The following is a 22,311-nucleotide window of genomic DNA, read 5'->3' on the forward strand; positions in this document are numbered from 1 at the left end:
CTGGGGTGGGGGGGGGGAGGGAGAAGAGGGCTCTGTCCTCCTCCTGCTGTGCCAGAGACTTCAGGGCAGGGCTCTCCCGGGAGCTGCTATGGTACACAGATGGAGATGCAGCTCCGTGGAAGGGCAGAGGGCGGGGCTAGGCATTCTGCTCCTTTCCATGCTGGGAGGGGCAGCGGGGAAAGGAGCAGAACTCCTCTGGCGGGGCTGCTGCTGTGTCTTTCCGGTACACCGTACCGGCTATAAATAGCTTGCTGGTACGGCATACCCGCATACTTGCACAGCTGCTTATACTGTAAGTGGTTGCAGAGATACCTTAAGTTTCAAACCTTGTTCAGATAGATTTATTGTGATGGCTTCTACCACTAAAAAGTGAGGTAGTGTGGTCTAGTGAATAAAGCACTGGACTGGGACTCAGTAGACCTGGGTTCTATTTGCAGGTCTGCCAATGAACTGCTGTGTGGCCAGAAGCAAATTGCTTTCACTTCTGTGTGGCTCTCCTCTTCTGTCACCGTTTTACCTGTGTTGTCCATTTAGAACGTACATTCTTTTGGGCAGGTACTGTCTCTTATGATGTGGCTGTTGTGATACAGCATGGCCAGAGGGCAGCAGGAGAGTGTTGGAGTCTTAGTCCCTGTAGAGGGAAGGAAGTTTGCTATAAATTAATTAAAGCATCTGAAGCCAGTCACATGATAAAAACTCCCTGCTTCAATCACACAAGAGGAGGAGTTGAAGCAGAGTGGATTGGTGCTGGAGTAGAGAGCAGTTTGGAGGGAAGCAGAGGAGAGTTTGGAGAAGTGCTGTGGTGGGCTAAGAAGACCAAGATCCTAGGTAAAGGGACACCTGGTTTGTGCAGAGGGAGGGCAGGAAGCCCCACAAGCTGAAGGGCAGGAGAGGGAAGTAGCCCAGGGGAAGGAACCACTAGTTCTAGTGGTTTACTGCTATCCCTAGGGCCCCTGGGCTGGGACCCGGAGTAGAGGGCGGACCTGGGTCCCTCCCTCTCCTCTCCCCTCCCTTCCCCTCCTCTAGGACACTAGTGAGGCAGTTAATACCCCAGTTCCGGGGCAAGAAACGGTGTCCTGAACCCCCCACCCCAAGAAGAGAAAGCGCGAGACCCATCATAGCAGTGCTGGCAATTTGCCACACTGTACAGTACCTAAAACCTGGGGCCTCTACACATTGCTGTAATGCCGCTACTCCTCCCACCACCACTGACAAAAATGGGCAAATACCCAGGTCTTCAAAGGGTTAATTATAGATAGGGGCCTTGACCCACACACGCATGAACTTTTGGAAAATTCAGATACAAATCCCAACTTTGATATCCATGCCCATCTCCAGTTAATTTACATTACTAATACAAGACACGCCCCACACACTGCAGGGGTTAGCCACAAAAAAGTTTTCTACAGACGTCTTACTCAGCTGTCAGTTATGGTCTCTGCTACCAGAAAATGACTTCTCTCTCAGCTGGCAGACAAGGAATGATTTATAATTGCCATAATGGAAACAAAAAGGCACAGTTGCCCTTTTTCCATAAAAGGCAAACTTGTTTTGTATATCAGAAACGTCTGAACCCAAAAATCTATGTATATTTAGTTGTTACGCTAAGGGCTAAATTGCAGCTAGAAGCTAGAGACCTCTGGCAGGGGATGGTGCAGAGGTTCCCAATCCCAGGTAGGAGTAGATTGAGGCACTATGCCTCAGATAGGTACACAGCATGTCTTAGAGCACACAGCTGCCGAGATTGCTGTGTGTGCTCCCTCTACACAGTGCCGGTTTTGCTGGCATGGGGGGATGTGAGAAGTACAGAGCTAGCAGGACTCCATCTTTTTTCCACCTCCTTTCAAATGCTGTGAGGGCTAGACTCACAGAGTTCTTGCATCCCTTGAGAAAGAGTGACTGTACTTGGTCCCTGCACAGTAGGGCAGTGAGGGGAATAGGAACCTTCTTCCTCCCTGCATCCCCTATGGCACACACCCAGCAGATTTACATACAATTTGGTAGTGTTACCACTGTCTTTAATTGGTTGTATTGCCATAGTGCCCAGAGCCCCCAGTTATAATCAGAGCTCCATTGTGTTGGGCTCTGCACAAACATATTCAGAGCAGAATCTGCCATAAAGATTTTAAAATCTAAAAGGTTAAAAAGTAAAACAAACCACCAAAATAAAAACTAGTCAATGTCAGAGACACTCTTAAGGAGTTCTAACAAAGTTATAAGAATATCTGTAGAATTACAAATATGGGTTGACACTACATATGCAATAGTAACCCCTGCACTTGAACTGAAAAGGCAGAGAAAGGAGAAACATGTCTGTGACAGATATGGAAAGTTCCTGCAATATCTTTGGGAGTATTAACGGCAAAGAGTTCTGTGGCACCTTATAGATTAACAGATGTATTGTAGCATGAGCTTTCGTGGGTGAATACCCACTTCGTTGGATGCATGCATTACCCACGAAAGCTTATGCTCCAATACGTCTGTTAGTCTATAAGGTGCCACAGGACTCTGCCGCTTTTACAGATCCAGACTAACATGGTTACCCCTCTGATGCTTTACTGTATTAAGTTTATGTATCATACTGGGCAAGGGACTGTATGCAATTCTATGGGGGAGGGTGACAACAACTCCTCCAGGAACTAAGAACAGTGGGGGGTGAGTACACAAATTCACTCAGGTTGTCACACCTCCAGAGAAGTACTTTCAGGTGTTCATGTGAAGAAGCTCACATATACTAGTTCAAATTGAATTCTCCACAGATCAACTGACAAAGAAAGGACTTTTGGATAAACAGCTTGAGCTTAAAGTGACTCAGAGCTTTCTTTCTGATCCAGCAAATGGATAGGATCTTCTGTCCAAGGGGGCCCCAAATTCTTCCTGGGAAAAGTTGGAAGGGCTTTGGCCTACTGAGGCCCCATTAGACTAACAGCTGACAATTGGTAAGCTTTTAGCAATAGTATAGGAACTTTTACTGTTTTTTGTATGTTTTCTCTGTAATGCTTACACCTTAACAATAAATGTGTTTGCTCAGAAAGAGCTCTGTGATAACTTTTGACTGCTGGCAATTATGCTGTTCATAAGACTTTGGAGAGTGAGCAAAGCACAGATGCTGGCCTGCTAAGGCAGCGTGGCTTGCTAGGTCTACCACAATGTAGGCAGGGAGCTGTGCGGCCTGGAAAAATCCTGGTCAGGAGGGAGAAAGACACAGGTCTCCAATCAAGAGAGGTGATGACTGCAGTATTGGGTTTACAATGGCACCAGGCCCACACTTGGAAGGGGCCCATTAAGGCTCCGGCTCCGAGTGGACTCTGCTGCCAGCCACCTGCAGGGTCCCACCTGCCTCCCCAGGACCGAGCTCCCTGGGACCAGTAGAGACTGGGCCACTCTCGACCAGTGGGGGGGGGGGGGAGAAGTGCATCACAAGAGGCTTGGCAGGGCCCCAACAGGCAAGTGGGTCCTGAGGGAGCCTGGCTCGGGCAGGCCTCCCTCCTGCTTCAGCCTGGTTGACTGCACAGCTCCCAAGTGGCTGGAGTAATCCCCACCCAGGACCAACTCCCGGCCACGCAGCCAGCTCACCCCAGGGGACACAGTCACCTCCCAGTGGGGGTGGTGAATGCAACTGGGAGGCGGGACATGGGGCAGTGGGTCTCTGGAGAGCTTGTGGGGGCGAGGGGGCGCTGGGCATTGGGGGAGGTTTGTGCTTTGTGGCGCTGGTCAGTGGAGGGTCTGTGGGGGGTGCTGAACATAGGGGTCTGTGGAGGGGGCACTGTGGGTGGTGGTGTGCAGGGTGCTGTGCAATTGTGGGGGGGGTCTCTGGGTGGGGAGGCACTGGGCATAGCAGGTCCAGGGGGGAACTGGGCATAGGGGTCCATATGGGGGTCGCTGGGCTGGGGGGCCGTGGGAAGGTGCTAGGGTGTGGTGCAGGCCTGCTCCCAAGGGGTGCGGGCAGTGCAGGGCTGGGCAGGCCAGCGTATATCTGTGGCTGTTGGTTTGTAAACAGTGCCCTCACGCTGGGGTGGGGGACCAGGGCTGCCCCGGGCAGGCCCCTTGCTCTGGGTACCTAACGTACCCCACCTCATGCCCATTTCCCCCATGGGGGCCCCTAAATATGTTTGGCATCGGGCCCACAAAAGGTTAATCCAGCCCAGGGTGGCTGAGGAGTGGGTGCCAGTCATGGACCACGGAGTGGAGATACAGATGCACCTGCCCTAAACTGTGACAATATGCTTTAGGACACAAAATCTCACTTTACTTGTTTTAGGACAATTCTAGAAATTTATATTCTGGCATTCTTGTTTGCGCTTGCTTAACTTTACAAATCACAAGGCACCCAAGTGAAAATCCCACAGACAAACACTTGAGTAATACCTTAAATCCCAATGACTGTTTTCATATCATCTCTCTTATTGCTGGAAGACTACAAAAATGCATTAACCTTAAGAACAGTCTTTCCTCTTTAGATTTGGCACGGTTTTAAGTACAGCGAAATTTACTTAAATATTTAGCAGTAGAAAGACATAATACCTTAATAAATCTAAGCTAGCGTAACACTATTTGTTAGTGGCAGTCAGACTACTATATATACCAGGGGTGGGAAAAATCCAGTCTGCAGGCGGATCCAGCCCATCTAACATTTCTGTCTGGCCCGCCAGGCTCTTTGGCTGTCCCCTCATGATCTCCAGGCTGCTAAAAGTCCTGCAGTGCAGCGGGGCACTCAGGTAGGCTGCCTGCCTGCCGTGGTCCCACGCAGCTCCCGGAAGTGGCCAGCTGCTGCTGGCATGTCTCTGTGCACCCCTGGTGAGGTGGCGGGGGGGGGGGGGGAGGAGGCGACTCTGCGCGCTGCCCCCACCCCCATTCTCACAGCTTCCATTGGCCAGTTTCCAGCCAATGGGAGCAGCAGGGGCGGTGCTTGTGGGCGTGGTCAGCACACGGAGACCCGCTACCCTCCCACCCTCAAGGGGCGCGCAGAGATGTGCCAGCAGCAGCCAGCCGCAGCCGCTTTCGGGAGCAGTGTGGGGCTACGACATGCAGGGAGCCTGCCTGAACCCTGCTGTGCCGCCGGCTGGGAGCCACCTGTGGTAAGCACCTCCTGGCCATAGCCTGCACCTCGCACCCCCTCCCACACCCAACCCCCTGCCCCAGGTCAGAACCCACTCTGGTACCCAAACTCCCTCTCAGACCCCACACCCCTTCCTGCATCCCAATCCCCTACACCAGCCCGGAGCTCCCTCCTGCACACAAACTTCCTCCCAGACTCCACACCCCCTCCTGCACCCCAATCCCCTGCACCGGCCCGGCGCTCCCTCCTGCACCTAAATTCCCTCCCAGACCCCGCACCCCCTCCATTCATATAGTAGAAATGTGCGACCCGTGATGACTTACCAAAATTCGTGGAGTGGCCACCTGCGAAAATTATTGCCCACCCCTGGTATATACTCAAATTCAGTCTGAATATAATTTTTGTAAACCCAATCAATAATATGCACACACACAAAAAAGTCAGCAGTCATTACCGATCCTGAAAATACTGGAATGCAAATCTCTTTTCTGACACCACTGCATTATAACGGGATACCTACTATGACAGTAAAGATGATAAAACCACATTCAACTGTACAAAATCTATTTTAAATACAATATACAACAAATGATTCTTAGGCAATTGGATATTGGACATTTTCTAACTGCTGAAACCCTGTGCCGGATATCACATGTCTGTATTCTTACTTTGTTCCTTGGCATTAGTTTTCCCTTTTTATGTTATAAGAAAGTGCGATTTAATAGGGAAGTTTATACAAGACTTGATGAAAACTGAGGCATGCTACAAAGCCACATATCAGAGGTAAGACAGGTATATTAAGATAGGTCACAATACAATTATCATGTGTAATCCATATATTTCCTAACATTGAATAGTTTTTAAATACTTTTTTAGTTTTAAATAAGTCCCCTGCAGCTCACTATTTGTTGACAACCAGCTGAAACACATGCCAGATTTAATCTAGTAAAATTCTATTTTGAAAGTTTTTTTCAAAAGTTCATTTTAGCTGAGATGAGTAAATCCTAAAATGTTATCTATGTGAATTACTGCTTAAATTGAATTTGTTTGCTGCCCCTACCCAAACGGAAAACACATTCCATTAGAAAACAAAGCTTTCGCCTCTAAAAAAGCCATTTATTTCTTGATGATAATAAAACAGTATTACTGTAAATTACAGTCATCAATGCTAGTTTCATGCTTTTCTGCATTAGCCGCGCCAGAAAAAAATCAGTCACACCTAACCGAGGGAGAGACATCTGTCTGACTAACTATTGGTGAAACAACATCATTATAGTTATTTATACAACGTGCAATTCCAGTATACATTTTCTTTTAACAATGCTTTACACATCACCAAGAAAAAAATATGCTCACTTTTAAAATATGGACCAAGTTACCTATCTGAGATAAGCATAAGAAACGTTTTCAGGTAAGAAGTCATTATCATTTTACAGATATACAGTATTAGTTCACTGCATATACTTAATTTTCACTTTAAGTAACACGTTGTCTTCATTTTGAATGAAAACAGTCAGCTTTGCTAAGTACATTATTCAGCTGGGGATTTCTACCTACCAACTTCCCTTAACCACTACCAGCATCTCCATCATACACGGCTTGAGAGGCTTGTGTCAAAAATTATTCTAGATATTATCAAGAAATCTCTTCTTTAAAGCATGCACATGACATTAATTTACAAACCATATAAATACAGTTAGATGGTAATTCTGAGGATATTGGAAAAAAGTGCCATACACTAAGAACATTGTGCCTGCACATTCTCCCCATTCATCACTGTCCAGACCTAACTGTTGCTATGCAGGAAGGTTATTTTCAAAGCCTGCACCAGTAAAAACACCTTATGGCAATAAAGCACAGACAAATGCAGACAATACAAGCAGACAGTGACTGAGTTTCCTCTGTGGTAGCAATAATAATTTCAAAACCATTTTTGTTGGCAATGCTTTGTCCTGTACTAAAATCAGAATTTAAGTATGCATTTGAAATTTACAGTAGTGCAAATATTTTTGAACTAAGTCAGATAAAATATCTTTGCTTTTGAAGTGCCCCACATTATGAAACACTCATATACATTGTACGTATATCCACTTACATAGAAAGTTAAGCAAGCAAGTGACCAAGATGGAATTTTATGGGCCTTTTTTAAGAAGGTTACACTATTTTAATTCAATATTTTAGAAGTTTACAACTCTACTTTGCAACATTTTGGACAGCACAAACACAATACCTCATTGGGAGGTGACAGGAAGGAGTAGAAAGCAACATTAAAGTAGCTACAGTTCCTTATACCTTTCTGATATTAGCTGAGGCAATCTACTGTTACCTCAGACGCATGGTGGCAGAAAGCCAGCTGGATGAATGGTGACTTACCACACAAGTTTGTGGGCTCTACAGTCTGACACAGACAATATCATTAACTTTAAGTTTTAACAGTCAGCTTTAGAGTCAACTACCTTCATAAGAAGTCTGACTACATTGCTCAGTGCTTGTTTTCTTCTCTTCCAAATACAGTTTTAACTGGGAAACATACCCTCTAAATTGGCATTGTTTTTATCAGAAAAAGTTCATATTAATTAATATGTAGGTCACAAATCTCAAAGAGATTAAATAAAATGGTGCTCAAATTATGGAAAACATTCTGGAAGTCTCAGAATCATAGAAGAAAAGATTGTCTTATACACATTGTTTCATTCTATTGCTAAAGGCAATTCCTACAACAAACAAGGCTTTGGGACAAAATCTGGCCTTTGGGAACAATATTTGTGTGTGCAGCAAAGAATATGCTGCAATATACCAGTTTGGGATCTCCCCCCCCCCCGCCCCCCGGCTGCCTAATAGGGAATTCAAAGAACGAAAGAAAGAAACTACTCAAATACTAAAGCTACAAGCATCTTTGATGAAAGAACGATAGCATATTACTCCACATTTCTTGACCTCTTTGCAAAAAACACAAGGATAGTTATTACCCTGATATAAGTATAAGTACCTCTCTCAGAATTATCCTTTTAACTGCTCATTATTTAGAACAGTTTCATCTCCATGTAAAGAAAGTCCTACATGCCTCTAATTCAACTGTTCTGCAGAGACCCAAATAAATGCAATATTGCCATTACCATAACAAAAGGGAACTAATAAAATTGCTCACATGCACAGGCTTAAGGTTTCACATGAAAGCAAATTTTCCTGTAAAAATATATTCTATTTCCCTGCTAAATCCACTCTGTAACGACATGTTTTGTAATCTGATGGCTATCCCACTGGAGGACACATGATATTAATGAAAGCAAGACCAAATTAAATAGATGACATGATTAACAGTATTCATTTCATGCATGACTGTGTTTTATGGGAGAGATAAAGACCTGAAAGTAATTACCATGAATTGAAACTCCTTCACTGACCTCTGTTTGCAGCTAGCAGTCGTTAAGTACTGAGGTTTTATAACAAAGACCAATGCCTTTCATCTGTGCGCTTTCTTTTAATGCTACAAGATGAGCACCTCCACCGTTGCATGGACACAGTACCTCTGTATCTATGTCTGTAATGCAGCATAAAGATTACTGTGGAAACCTATCAAACTGGCAAGCAGCAACGTCTGCAGCCAATCAGAGAAAGGCACATGCAGAACCCAGCACATGCTCTCTGAGGCTCAGATACTGTCATCACTGTTTAACAGGCTGCTAATCTAATTATAGCTGTTTGCTAGCACAGTGCTACTGAAGTAGAGCACATGAGCAAAACTAAATTTCAATACATTAAACCACTTAATCACAATAATCAAATTTGGGTTTTTTAATAAAATTTAAATGCTTAAAGTTAAATGTTCACCTTACACAATGAACTGCTTTAAAAAAGTGCTTTTTTCTGAACTCTGAAAAAAATGAGCAATATTTAGTAGTGCACTTTCAAAATCAGACTTGTAGTTCATTAGTTATATATAGTAGTGAAAGATTTATTACGATGTAGCAGTTTATTCTGTATTTCTGAATTCTGATTCTGTATGTATATTGCAAAATTACACAACTCAGCTTGCTTTATTTACAATGTTTAGCATAACAATTTAGACCCCAATTCAGCCAGGTACTTAAGCATATGCGATTCAGTACATGAGTAATCCTACCATGTCAAGGGAATTACTCATATGCTTTAAATTACACGTGCTTAAATACCTTGCTGAACTGGGGAACTCTATGTTCATTTGGAACCCGAGCTGTAATCAATCTTCTGTCAGGCTACAGTGGAATGCCATGCAAATTGCTGCTACTGTACAAACTACTAATCAATCTGGAAAATATTCATCATGAATATATTCTACACATGCATGGTGAATTTAATCCACTAAATCTTAGATGCATGTTATAAATGCACGCCTAGCTCCATAAAATAACTAACGTTATGGATTCTGAAACAGAATACACAGATTTCAGAGTAACAGCCGTGTTAGTCTGTATTCGCAAAAAGAAAAGGAGTACTTGTGGCACCTTAGAGACTAACCAATTTATTTGAGCATAAGCTTTCGTGAGCTACAGCGAAACCTTATGCTCAAATAAATTGGTTAGTCTCTAAGGTGCCACAAGTACTCCTTTTCTTTTTGAGAATATACAGAGACTATTATGTATGTAAGTGTTTTTTAAAATTGCTGATAAGTTCTGTAATTCATTTTTTCAGTTTTCCTACTTATCAGATGTAAATAATGAGAAAAAGGTGTAGCTATCTGACATTTAGTACTCTTGACAGTGTATGTCAAGTAATTTCTGTGACCAGCACAACAAGAAAGTAGTTTTCTGAAGTTTTAAGGGCCCGTATGATTCTCATATGTAACTAGAAGTCTACAGTGGCCACAGTTTTAAAACATGGATGTCTCAAATTAAGCATCTAAATCTATACTTAGGCACCTAACTAAAATGGCCTGATCTGCAGCAGAGCTGAGTATCCACATCTCCCATGGAACAAAGTGGATTCTTTAGGTGCTTAGCACTAAAGATAAAGGCACTTTTACATAGCTAGCCAAATAGAGAGAGTAGGTATGTAACCTTAGGCAATCCAGTTTAAAAATGTTCCCGTGTCCATCTATTCATATGTACAATACATAGATAAACTCCTCTCACACAGACTTAAAACCCACTGCAATATTACTCAAAGTGAGCTGCTATATGCCCATACAGCACTTTTCTCCTCAATGCTTTACTTTCTTATTACTAACGACACACAGTATTAATCACTCTCCTACTGTTTAGTATTAAAGGTTTACATATGTTTCTGTTGCAGCATTCTTAGCTGGGGAGCAAAAACTGAATTTGTTACTTCATAAAAGTTGCTAACACAAGACTTCCATATAGTATCAGAAGAAGTCTAAATTTACTGACAATATGCAAATAACTAAACCATAGCTTTTTTTTTTTACTCTGTTAGTGAAAACTGTTAATAAAAACCTGTTACTGTTTCTTTTAGAAATGGAGTCTAATACTTGTACAACATATGTTCAAAACTGTATCTGGCTAGGAATTAAAACTGAACGCAGACAGCATAAAATTCCTTCAACTTTTGTTCAGCAACATATCATAGGTTATAACAAAAAGGGATACCAATGCCATGTCCTAGAAACAAAAATGACATGAATAAAAATCAGGTATAAAAACAAGTATATATATCCTCAACTTGGTACTTATAATGTTTATTAAAAAAATTAGAGACTAACCAATTTATTTGAGCATAAGCTTTTGTGAGCTATAGCTCACTTCATCGGATGCTGTAGCTCACAAAAGCTTATGTTCAAATAAATTGGTTAGTCTCTAAGGTGCCAAAAGTACTCCTTTTCTTTTTGCGAATACAGACTAACATGGCTGTTACTCTGAAACCTGTCATTAAAAAAATTCTTCCTCTCATAAACATATCCCTATTACTTTTGTGTCTAAGGTTCTGTAAACAAAGCACTGTAGAAATTAGGAAGTTTCACAACACTGTTCTAAGGCAGGTAGATTATACATTAAAGATGAGAAAGGGGGTTATAAAGAGGTAAGGAACCTGATTTTGAGAATAGGTGAGCACAATTCCAACAGAAGTTGACTGGAGATACAGGCGTTCAATACCTTTGGAAATCAGTCCCTCACAACTTGTCTATCACCACATCAGGTTGAAGTTTTCAGTTATCACTTCCATAGTCATAGGACAAAGGAGGGTTAGCAAGTTACAGATTGTTGTAATGAGACATAAAACTAGGGTGTCTATTGGGTCCATGATTTTTAGTGTCTCTCAAAGTTATGAATTTAAGCTCCCAGGCTCATCTTTTGAAGGCATTGCACGGGGTTCCCTTGAGGAGGGGGACCCAGAGGTCAGATATGAAGTGATCATTTTGTGAAAAGTGTTTGCCAATGGGTGATACGGTGTTTCTTTCTTTTATAATTTTTCTGTGTGAGTTCATTTGAGAGCACAGTGATAGTCTGGTTTCATTCACATTGTTGTTGGTGCATTTGATGCTCTAGATGAAGTGCACCGTATGTTGTGATAAGCATGTGTAGGACCCATGGATAGCAAAAGGTGTGTTCGGAGAGCACTGATAATCATACCCGTAGAGATATGTCTGCAGGTTTTGCACCTGTTATGGTAGGGTCTGGTGTTGTTTGGAGCTGATGTGTCCTGTTGTGTAGGGAGCTTGCTTCTGATGATGAGCTTGGCGAAGTTGGGGGGTTGTATGAAGGTCAGAAGATGGGGTTCGGGAAAGAGTTATTTCAGGATGTAGTCCCCATCAAGTATGATTTATAATTGTTTGTTAATACGCCACATGGACGCCACAGTGACAAGTAGGAGTATGCAGAATGTGGAGGTTTTTTTTCCAACTTATAAAATGATAAAAGACAAAAACAACAAGAAAAGGAGTACTTGTGGCACCTTAGAGACTAACCAATTTATTTGAGCATAAGCTTTCATGAGCTACAGCTCACTTCATCGGATGCATACTGTGGAAACTGCAGAAGACATTATATACAGAGAGACCATGAAACAATACCTCCTCCTACCCCACTCTCCTGATGGTAATAGCTTATCCAAAGTGACCACTCTCCTTACAATGTGCATGAAAATCAAGGTGGGTTATTTCCAGCACAAATCCAGGTTTTCTCACCCCCCCACCCCCACACACACACACAAATTCACTCTCCTGCTGGTAACAGCCCATCCAAAGCGACCATTCTCCCCACAATGTGCACGATAATCAAGGTGGGCCATTTCCAGCACAAATCCAGGTCTTCTCACACCCCCCCCCCCCCACACACACAAACTCACTCTCCTGCTGGTAATAGCTCATCCAAACTGATCACTCTCCTTACAATGTGCATGATAATCAAGGTAGGCCATTTCCAGCATAAATCCAAGTTTAACCAGAACGTCTGAGGGGGAGGGGGGTAGGAAAAAACAAGGGGAAATAGGCTACCTTGCATAATGACTTAGCCACTCCCAGTCTCTATTTAAGCCTAAATTAATAGTATCCAATTTGCAAATGAATTCCAATTCACAGTTTCTCGCTGGAGTCTGGATTTGAAGTTTTTTTGTTGTAAGATAGCGACCTTCATGTCTGTAATTGCATGACCAGAGAGATTGAAGTGTTCTCCGACTGGTTTATGAATGTTATAATTCTTGACATCTGATTTGTGTCCATTTATTCTTTTACATAGAGACTGTCCAGTTTGACCAATGTACATGGCAGAGGGGCATTGCTGGCACATGATGGCATATATGTGTGAGTTTGTGGGGGGAGGGTGAGAAAACCTGGATCTGTGCTGGAAATGGCCGAACTTGATTATCATACACATTGTAAGGAGAAAAGGAGTACTTGTGGCACCTTAGAGACTAACCAATTTATTTGAGCATGAGCTTTCGTGAGCTACAGCTCACTTCATCGAATAACAGAGACTTGGTGGGATAACTCGCATGACTGGAGTACTGTCATGGATGGGTATAAACTGTTCAGGAAGGACAAGGAGGCCAGAAAAGGTGGGGGAGTTGCACTGTATGTAAGGGAGCAGTATGACTGCTCACAGCTCAAGTATGAAACTGCAGAAAAACCTGAGAGTCTCTGGATTAAGTTTAGAAGCGTGAGCAACAAGGGTGATGGGAGTCTGCTATAGACCACCGGACCAGGGGGATGAGCTGGACGAGGCTTTCTTCCGGCAACTTGCAGAAGCTACTAGATCGCAGGCCCTGGTTCTCATGGGCAACTTCAATCACCCTGATATCTGCTGGGAGAGCAATACAGCAGTCCACAGACAATCCAGGAAGTTTTTGGAAACTGTAAGGGACAATTTCCTGGTGCAAGTGCTGGAGGAACCAACTAGGGATGGAGCTCTTCTTGACCTGCTGCTCAAAAAACCAGGAAGAATTAGTAGGGGGAAGCAAAAGTGGATGGGAACCTGGGAGGCAGTGACCATGAAATGGTCAAGTTCAGGATCCTGACACAAGGAAGAAAGGAGAGCAGCAGAATACGGACCCTGGACTTCAGAAAAGCAGACTTTGACTCCCTCCGGGAACTGATGGGCAGGATCCCCTGGGAGAATAACATGAGGGGGAAAGGAGTCCAGGAGAGCTGGCTATATTTTAAAGAATCCTTATTGTGGTTACAGGGACAAACCATCCCGATGTGTAGAAAGAATAGTAAATATGGCAGGCAACCAGCTTGGCTTAACAGTGAAATTCTTGCTGATCTTAAACACAAAAAAGAGGCTAGGAGAAGTGGAAGACTGGACAAAGGAGCAGGGATGAGTATATAAATATTGCTCGGGTATGTAAGAATGAAATCAGGAAGGCTAAATCACACCTGGAGTTGCAGCTAGCGAGGGATGTTAAGAGTAACAAGAAGGGTTTCTTCAGGTATGTTGGCAACAAGAAGAAAGTCAAGGAAAGTGTGGGCCCCTTACTGAATGAGGGAGGCAACCTAGTGACAGAGGATGTGGAAAAAGCTAATGTACTCAATGCTTTTTTTTGCCTCTGTCTTCAAGAACAAGGTCAGCTCCCAGACTACTGCACTGGGCAGCACAGCATGGGGAGGAGGTGGCCAGCCCTCTGTGAAGAAAGAAGTGGTTAGGCACTATTTAGAAAAACTGGACGTGCACAAGTCCTTGGGGCCGGATGCGTTGCATCCGAGAGTGCTACAGGAATTGGCGGATGTGATTGCAGAGCCATTGGCCATTATCTTTGAAAACTCATGGCGATCGGGGGAAGTCCCGGAAGACTGGAAAAAGGCTAATGTAGTGCCAATCTTTAAAAAAGGGAAGGAGGAGGATCCTGGGAACTACAGGCCAGTCAGCCTCAGCTCAGTCCCCAGAAAAATCATGAAGCATGTCCTCAAGGAATCAATTCTGAAGCACTTAGACGACAGGAAAGTGATCAGGAACAGTCAGCATGGATTCACCAAGGGAAAGTCATGCCTGACTAATCTAATTGCCTTCTATGATGAGATAACTGGTTCTGTGGATGAAGGGAAAGCAGTGGATGTGTTATTCCTTGACTTTAGCAAAGCTTTTGACACGGTCTCCCACAGTATTCTTGTCAGCAAGTTAAAGAAGTATGGGCTGGATGGATGCACTACAAGGTGGGTAGAAAGTTGGCTAGATTGTCGGGCTCAACGGGTAGTGATCAATGGCTCCATGTCTAATTGGTAGCCGGTATCTAGCGGAGTGCCCCAAGGGTCGGTCCTGGGGCCGGTTTTGTTCAATATCTTCATTAATGATCTGGAGGATGGTGTGGATTGCACCCTCAGCAAGTTTGCAGATGACACTAAACTGGGAGGAGTGGTAGATATGCTGGAGGGTAGGGATAGGATACAGAGGGACCTAGACAAATTGGAGGATTGGTCCAAAAGAAATCTGATGAGGTTCAACAAGGACAAGTGCAGAGTCCTGCACTTAGGACGGAAGAATCCAATGCACCGCTACAGACTACGGACCGAATGGCTAGGCAGCAGTTCTGCAAAGAAGGACCTAGGGGTGACAGTGGATGAGAAGCTGGATATGAGTCAACAGTGTGCCCTTGTTGCCAAGAAGGCCAATGGCATTTTGGGGTGTATAAGTAGGGACATTGCCAGCAGATCGAGGGACGTGATCGTTCCCCTCTATTCAACATTGGTGAGGCCTCATCTGGAGTATTGTGTCCAGTTTTCGGCCCCACACTACAAGAAGGATGTGGATAAATTGGAGAGAGTCCAGCGAAGGGCAACAAAAATGATTAGGGGTCTGGAACACATGACTTATGAGGAGAGGCTGAGGGAATTGGGATTGTTTAGTCTAGGGAAGAGAAGAATGAGGGGGATTTGATAGCTGCTTTTAACTACCTGAAAGGTGGATCCAAAGAGGATGGATCTAGACTATTCTCAGTGATAGCAGATGACAGGACAAAGAGTAATAGTCTCAAGTTGCAGTGGGGGAGGTTTAGGTTAGATATTAGGAAAAACTTTTTCACTAGGAGGGTGGTGAAACACTGGAATGCGTTACCTAGGGAGGTGGTGGAATCCCCTTCCTTAGAAGTTTTTAAGGTCAGGCTTGACAAAGCCCTGGCTGGGATGATTTAGTTGGGGATTGGTCCTGCTCTGGGCAGGGGGTTGGACTAGATGACCTCCAGAGGTCCCTTCCAACTCTGATATTCTATTATTCTATGATTCTAGGAAAACGATCACTCTATAGCTGACCTCGTGGTCTCTGTCCTCAAGGGAAGCCTGCACAATACCTTCAAAAGAGGAAGCTGTGAGCTTAAATTCATAACTTTGCTCGACATTCAAAACCATGGATTCAGCAGACACACTGATTTCATGCCTCATTACAACAGTCTGTAAGCCACTGAGGCCATGTCTACACTACACAGTTAAGTCATCCTTCGTTAGGTTGACTTATAGCCGCTGCAGTAACTACTGCAGTTTTTCCTATCCACACTACCTTTCTTTTGTGAATGCTGCATGTCTTCGTTAGGAGTGCTTGCACCAATTTAAGAGGAGCAGTGTGGAAGGCTGAGATCCTGGGCTCTGCAGTCTCAGCTTGGGAACTCTGCAGGGAGCCCCAGCCTAGGCTCTCAGCACCAGGCAGCGATGCTCCAGCTGTCAACACTGCTGGGGCTCACAGCTGGAATTCCTCCTCTCCCCTGCCCACTCAATTTCAAAACAAGGAGGGGAGCAGCCGTGAAACTGACATTCTTGTCAATTGCACGGCTCTGGCTTTCAGCCATCCTGACAGTCAACAGGCAATGCAAGTAATACAGTGTCTATACAGATACTGCGTCACCTGAACTATGCTGACCTAAGCGTTACACCTCTTGTAAAGGTGGATTTACTAAGTCAGCAGGCGAGTTACAGCAGCAGGAGGAACACTGTAGCATGTAGGCTTACATAGTCAAGTCGACATAAGCTACTTTATCAACTTAACTTTGTAGTGTAGACATGCCCTAAGCCTCCTTTGTCCTATGACTGCAGATGTGTTAATTGCCTGCTTCATCTTGAATGGTCTCTCGCAACGTGTTAACACCTTATGCACAACAATCTGTTCCACCTTATATTTAGCTGTGACACTGATTACCTTTCCCACACCTGAAGAAGAGCTTGTCCCTTTCACCAACAGAAGTTGGTCCAGTAAAAGATATTATGTCCCCCATCTTGTCTCTCTCATATCCTGGGACCAACACTTCTACAACATTGCAAACAATATTTGCACATGCATGCACACAAATACACAAGTAGACGATCTCTCCCGATAGCAAAAAAAGGAAGCACTAGACTTCCACCATTGTCTCCACTAATGTAAGCAAGTTTCAAACATAAGCATGGCATCCTTGAAGCCTGGTATTAACAACTTCCAAAGAGAGACTTTGCAAATGCTTTGTACTGAAACTGCTCCTTTTTCTTATCTTTCCTTCTGTGATACGGTAAAGGGAAGGTCTTGTAAAGAGGTTGTGTCAATTCTGCAGACCAATAACATGGACATTTGTAGTCTGGACAGTACTTCATAAAAAAGGAAAGATACCAGAAGTAATCTATGTAAGATCAAAGACTTTTCCCATCACGGTAAGAAAACTGCAGAATGGCTTATCATGTAAAACAATAAGAAAAGGAATACTTGTGGCACCTTAGAGACTAACAAATTTATTTGAGCATAAGCTTTTGTGAGCTACAGCTCACTTCATCGGATGCATTCAGTGGAAAATACAGTGGGGAGATTTTATATACACAGGGAACATGAAACAATGGGTGTTACCATACACACTGTAACAAGAGTGATCAAGTAAGGTGAACTACTACTAGCAGGAGAGCAGGGGGAACCTTTTGTAGTGATAATCAAGGTGGGCCATTTCCAGCAGTTGACAAGAATGTGTGAGGAACAGTAGGGGGTGGGAAATAAAAATGGGGAAATAGTTTTACTTTGTGTAATGACACATCCCCTCCCAGTCTTTATTCAAGCCTAAGTTAATTGTATCCAGTTTGAAAATTAATTTCAATTCAGCAGTCTCTCGTTGGAGTCTCTTTTTGGAGTTTGTTTTTGTTGAAGAATTGCCACTTTTCGGTCTGTAATCGAGTGACCAGAGAGATTGAAGTGTTCTCCAACTGGTTTTTGAATGTTATCATTCTTGACGTCTGATTCGTCAATTATTCTTTTATGTAGAGACTGTCCAGTTTGGCCAATGTACATGGCAGAGGGGCATTGCTGGCACATGATGGCATATATCACATTGGTAGATATGCAGGTGAACGAGCCTCTGATAGTGGGGCTGATGTGATTAGGCCCTATGATGGTGTCCCCTGAATAGATATGTGGACACAGTAGGCAATGGGCTTTGTTGCAAGGATAGGTTCCTGGGTTAGTGGTTCTGTTGTGTGGTGTGTGGTTGCTGGTGAGTATTTGCTTCTGGTTTGGGGCTGTCTGTAAGCAAGGACTGGCCTGTCTCCCAAGATCTGTGAGAGTGATGGGTCATACTTCAGTACAGGCTGTAGATCCTTGATGATGCGTTGGAGAGGTTTTAGTTGGGGGCTGAAGGTGATGGCGAGTGGCGTTCTGTTATTTTTTTTGTTGGGCCTGTCCTGTAGTAGGTAACTTCTGGGTACTCTTCTGGCTCTGTCAATCTGTTTCTTCATTTCAGCAGGTGGGTATTGTAGTTGTAAGAACGCTTGATAGAGATCCTGTAGGTGTTTGTCTCTGTCTGAGGGGTGGAGCAAATGAGGTTGTATTGTAGAGCTTGGGTGTAGACAATGGATCGTGTGGTGTGCTCTGGATGAAAGCTGAAGGCATGTAGGTAGGAATAGCGCTCAGTCGGTTTCCGGTGTAGGGTGGTGTTTATGTGACTATCGCTTACTAGCACCGTAGTGTCCAGGAAGTGGATCTCTTGTGTGGACTGGTCCAGGCTGAGGTTGATGTGGGATGGAAATTATTGAAATCATGGTGGAATTCCTCAAGGGCTTCTTTTCCATGGGTCCAAATGATGAAGATGTCATCAATGTAGCACAAGCAGAGTAGGAGCATTAGGAGACGAGAGCTGAGGAAGCGTTGTTCTCAGTCAGCCATAAAAATGTTGGCATACTGTGGGGCCATGCGCGTACCCATAGCGGTGTCGCTGATTTGAAGGTATACATTGTCCCCAAATGTGAAATAGTTATGGGTGAGGACAAAGTCAAAGTTCAGCCACCAGGTTTGCCGTGACATTATCGGGGATACTGTTCCTGACGGCTTGTAGTCCATCTTTGTGTGGAATGTTTGTGTAGAGAGCTTCTACATCCATAGTCGCTAGGATGGTGTTTTCTGGAAGATCACCGATGGATTGTAGTTTCCTCAGGAAGTCAATGGTGTCTTGAAGATAGCTGGAAATGCTGGTAGCGTAGGGCCTGAGGAGGGAGTCTACATAGCCAGACAATCCTGCTGTCAGGGTGCCAATGCCTGATATGGGGCGTCCAGGATTTCCAGGTTTATGGATCTTAGGTAGCAGATAGAACCTGGTCGGAGTTCTAGGGGTGTGTCTGTGCAGATTTGTTCTTGTGCTTTTTCAGGCAGTTTCTTGAGCAAATGGTGTCGTTTCTTTTGGTAACCCTCAGTGGGATCAGAGCATAATGGCTTGTAAAAAGTGGCGTTGGAGAGGTGCCTAGCAGCCTCTTGTTCATATTCTGACCTATTCATGATGACAACAGCACCTCCTTTGTCAGCCTTTTTGATTATGATGTCAGAGTTGTTTCTGAGGCTATGGATGACATTTTGTTCTGCATGGCTGAGGTTATGGGGCAAGAGATGCTGCTTTTCCACAATTTCAGCCCGTGCACATCAGCAGAAGCACTCTATGTAGAAGTCCAGTCTGTTGTTTCGACCTTCAGGAGGATTCCACCCAGAATCCTTCTTTCTGTAGTCTTGGTTGAAGGTCTTTGTGGGTTAGTATGTTGGAAATATTCCTTGAGTCGGAGACATTGAAAATAGGATTCTAGGTCACCACAGAATTGTATCATGTTTGTGGGGGTGGAGGGGCAGAAGGAGAGGCCCCGGGATAGGACAGATTCTTTTGCTGGACTAAGAGTATAGTTGGGTAGATTAACAATATTGCTGGGTGGGTTAAGGGAACCACTGTTTTGGCCCCTTGTGGCATGTAGTAGTTTAGATAGTTTAGTGTCCTTTTTCTTTTGTAGAGAACCAAAGTGTGTGTTATAAATGTCTAGTTTTTGTAAAGTCCAACCACGAGGAAGTTTGTGTGGAAGGTTCGTTTTTTATGAGAGTATCCAGTTTTAAGAGCTCATTCTTAATCTTTCCCTGTTTGCTGTAGAGAATGTTGATCAGGTGGTCTGCAGTTTCTTTGAGAGTGTGTGGCACAAGCAGTCAGCATAGTCTGTGTGGTATGTAGATTGTAATGGATTTTTTACCTTCAGTCCTTTTGGTACGATGTCCATCTGTTTGCATTTGGAAAGGAAGATGATGTCTGTCTGTATCTGTACAAGTTTTTTCATGAAGTTGATAGATTTCCACTCCACGTGGCTAAATTCCGTGCCTTGTATAATGACAGGTTTCAGAGTGGCAGCTGCGTTAGTCTGTATCCTCAAAAAGTAAAGGAGGACTTGTGGCACATTAGAGACTTTGCTCAAAATTTATTTGAGCATAAGCTTTCGTGAGCTACAGCTCACTTCATCAGATGCATTCAGTGGAAAATACCGTGGGGAGATTTTATATCCACAGAGAACATGAAACAATGGGTGTTACCATACACACTGTAACAAGAGTGATCAGAAAGCTTATGCTCAAATAAATTTGTTAGTCTCTAAGGTGCCAAAAGTACTCCTTTTCTTTTTGTGGATACAGACTAACACGGCTGCTACTCTGAAACATGTAAAACAATGTGAACAGAAGAGAGAATTAGGCTTTTTTCTTAAAGCGTAACAAGTGTAGTAAACAAGTTTTAAGATTTTGTTATGAACAAATACCCATGAGATAGCTTAGCTCATTTCTCTTTTAAAAGGCTAATGAATTCATCAATCCAAGTAAAATATTCATTAGAGTAATTGGTTTAGTTCAACCTCTCAATGCTACAGCTTGAAAATATATACATTGTTGCCTTTAGAAACATAACGTCAATTCATCAGCTCTTTCAGTCAACTCATTTTCATTCCATACTGTGTTAGGCAAAATAAGAGTAAGTAACCATTACAAATGTTTATGAGTAATATTTAATAACCTAAAGCAGGGATCGGCAACCTTTGGTTCGCAGCCTGCCAGGGTAAGACCCCTGGCGGGCTGGGCCGGTTTGTTTAACTGCCATATCCACAGGTTCGGCCGATCGTGGCTCCCACTGGCCGCGGTTCGCCGCTCCAGGACAATAGGGGCTGCGAGAAGCGGCGGCTAGCACATCTCTTGGCCCGCACCACTTCCTACAGACCCCACTGGCCTGGAGCAGTGAACCGCGGCCAGTGGGAGCCACGATCGGCCGAACCTCAAATACCCAATGCGAAAATTGGATATGTAAGAATATAAGTTTTGGCAGCTGTGTAAAAAATATTTGTGTGTCAACTTTGCAAATCAGATTTTTTTTTATATTTCATTTAAAATGCACAAAGTACTTTGAATACATACAACTCCTCCTTATTTTTAATATTGTATTTCTCACAAACATCTTGTGGAATTAAAGCAAAGGTTCTTCTCAGTTACTTCAGTTTTTATCCCCCAGTTAAGAGAACACAAGGCAACTTTCCCTTCTCCTGCCATCCCCCAGTCCTGTCCTTTTTATATTGAAATGTTGGTGTTTAAATTAATTTAAGTCTCATTTCCCTCTTTGGTGGTCTGAAGCACCACTTTCCAACATGGTAAAGTGATACAATACTTCAGGAAGCAGTGGCTTCCGTTCATTATTTAGCATCTGAATGTATTGATCTAGCACGACAAGTAATAAGAGACAAGATACAAAATAGATGACTTTATAAAAAAACAACCCACCTCTTATTTGAAATTGAAGGAGAGCCAACAACCACTGAGAAGTGGCCCTGTTTTCTCCAGGTACAATTTAATAGATAAGAACGTGAGAACGGCCATACTGCGTCAGACCAAAGGTCCCCCTAACCCAGTATCCTGTCTTCTGACAGTGGCCAATGCCAGGTGCCCCAGAGGGAATGAATAGAACAGGTAATCATCAAGTGATCCATCCCCTGTCACACATTCCCAGCTTCTGGCAAACAGAAGCTGGGGACATCATTCCTGCCCATTCTGGCTAATAGCCATCGATGAATCTATCCTCCATGACTTTATCTAGTTCTTTTTTGAACCCTGTTATAGTCTTGGCCTTCATAACATCCTCTGGCAAAGAGTTCCACAGGTTGACTGTGTGTTGTATGAAGACATACTTCCTTTTGTTTGTTTTAAACCTGCTGCCTATTAATTTCATTTGGTGACCCCTAGTTCTTGTGTTATGAGGAGTAAATAACACTTTCTAATTTAAAAAGAAAAGGAGTACTTGTGGCACCTTAGAGACTAACAAACTTATTTGAGCATAAGCTTTCGTGAGCTACAGCTCACTTCATCGGATGCATGGTTTAACGAGAACGTCTGGGGGGGGGCGCTAGGAAAACAAGGGGAAATAGCTGTTCCATACCCCTAATCATTTTTGTTGCCCTTTTCTGAACCTTTTCCAATTCCAATATATCTTTTTTGAGATGCATGCAGTATTCAAGATGTGGGCATACCATGGATTAAAATAGAGGCAATATGATATTTTCTGTCTTATCTATCCCTTTCTTAATGATTCCCAACTTCTGTTTGCTTTTT

At 43.6% G+C, this 22,311-nt stretch overlaps 1 protein-coding gene across 6 annotated transcripts in view; it reads right to left on the reverse strand.

The window, feature by feature from the left end:
* Positions 1-22,311, reverse strand: part of FAM110B (family with sequence similarity 110 member B) — a 188,949-nt gene that overhangs the window by 81,504 nt on the left and 85,134 nt on the right. The window contains exon 1 of one of the 6 annotated variants that reach the window (XM_048840734.2): positions 8,464-8,622. The exons of 4 other annotated variants lie outside the window; for them this stretch is intronic. The gene's annotated coding sequence lies outside the window, so the exon portion shown is untranslated. Of the gene's footprint in view, positions 1-8,438; positions 8,623-22,311 lie in introns of those variants that run through there. One more of the 6 variants, XM_048840736.2, reaches the window with a different exon arrangement.

The sequence above is a fragment of the Caretta caretta genome, chromosome 2 (genome assembly GCF_965140235.1).
Source record: "Caretta caretta isolate rCarCar2 chromosome 2, rCarCar1.hap1, whole genome shotgun sequence".
In the NCBI taxonomy this organism is placed as follows: domain Eukaryota; kingdom Metazoa; phylum Chordata; order Testudines; family Cheloniidae; genus Caretta; species Caretta caretta.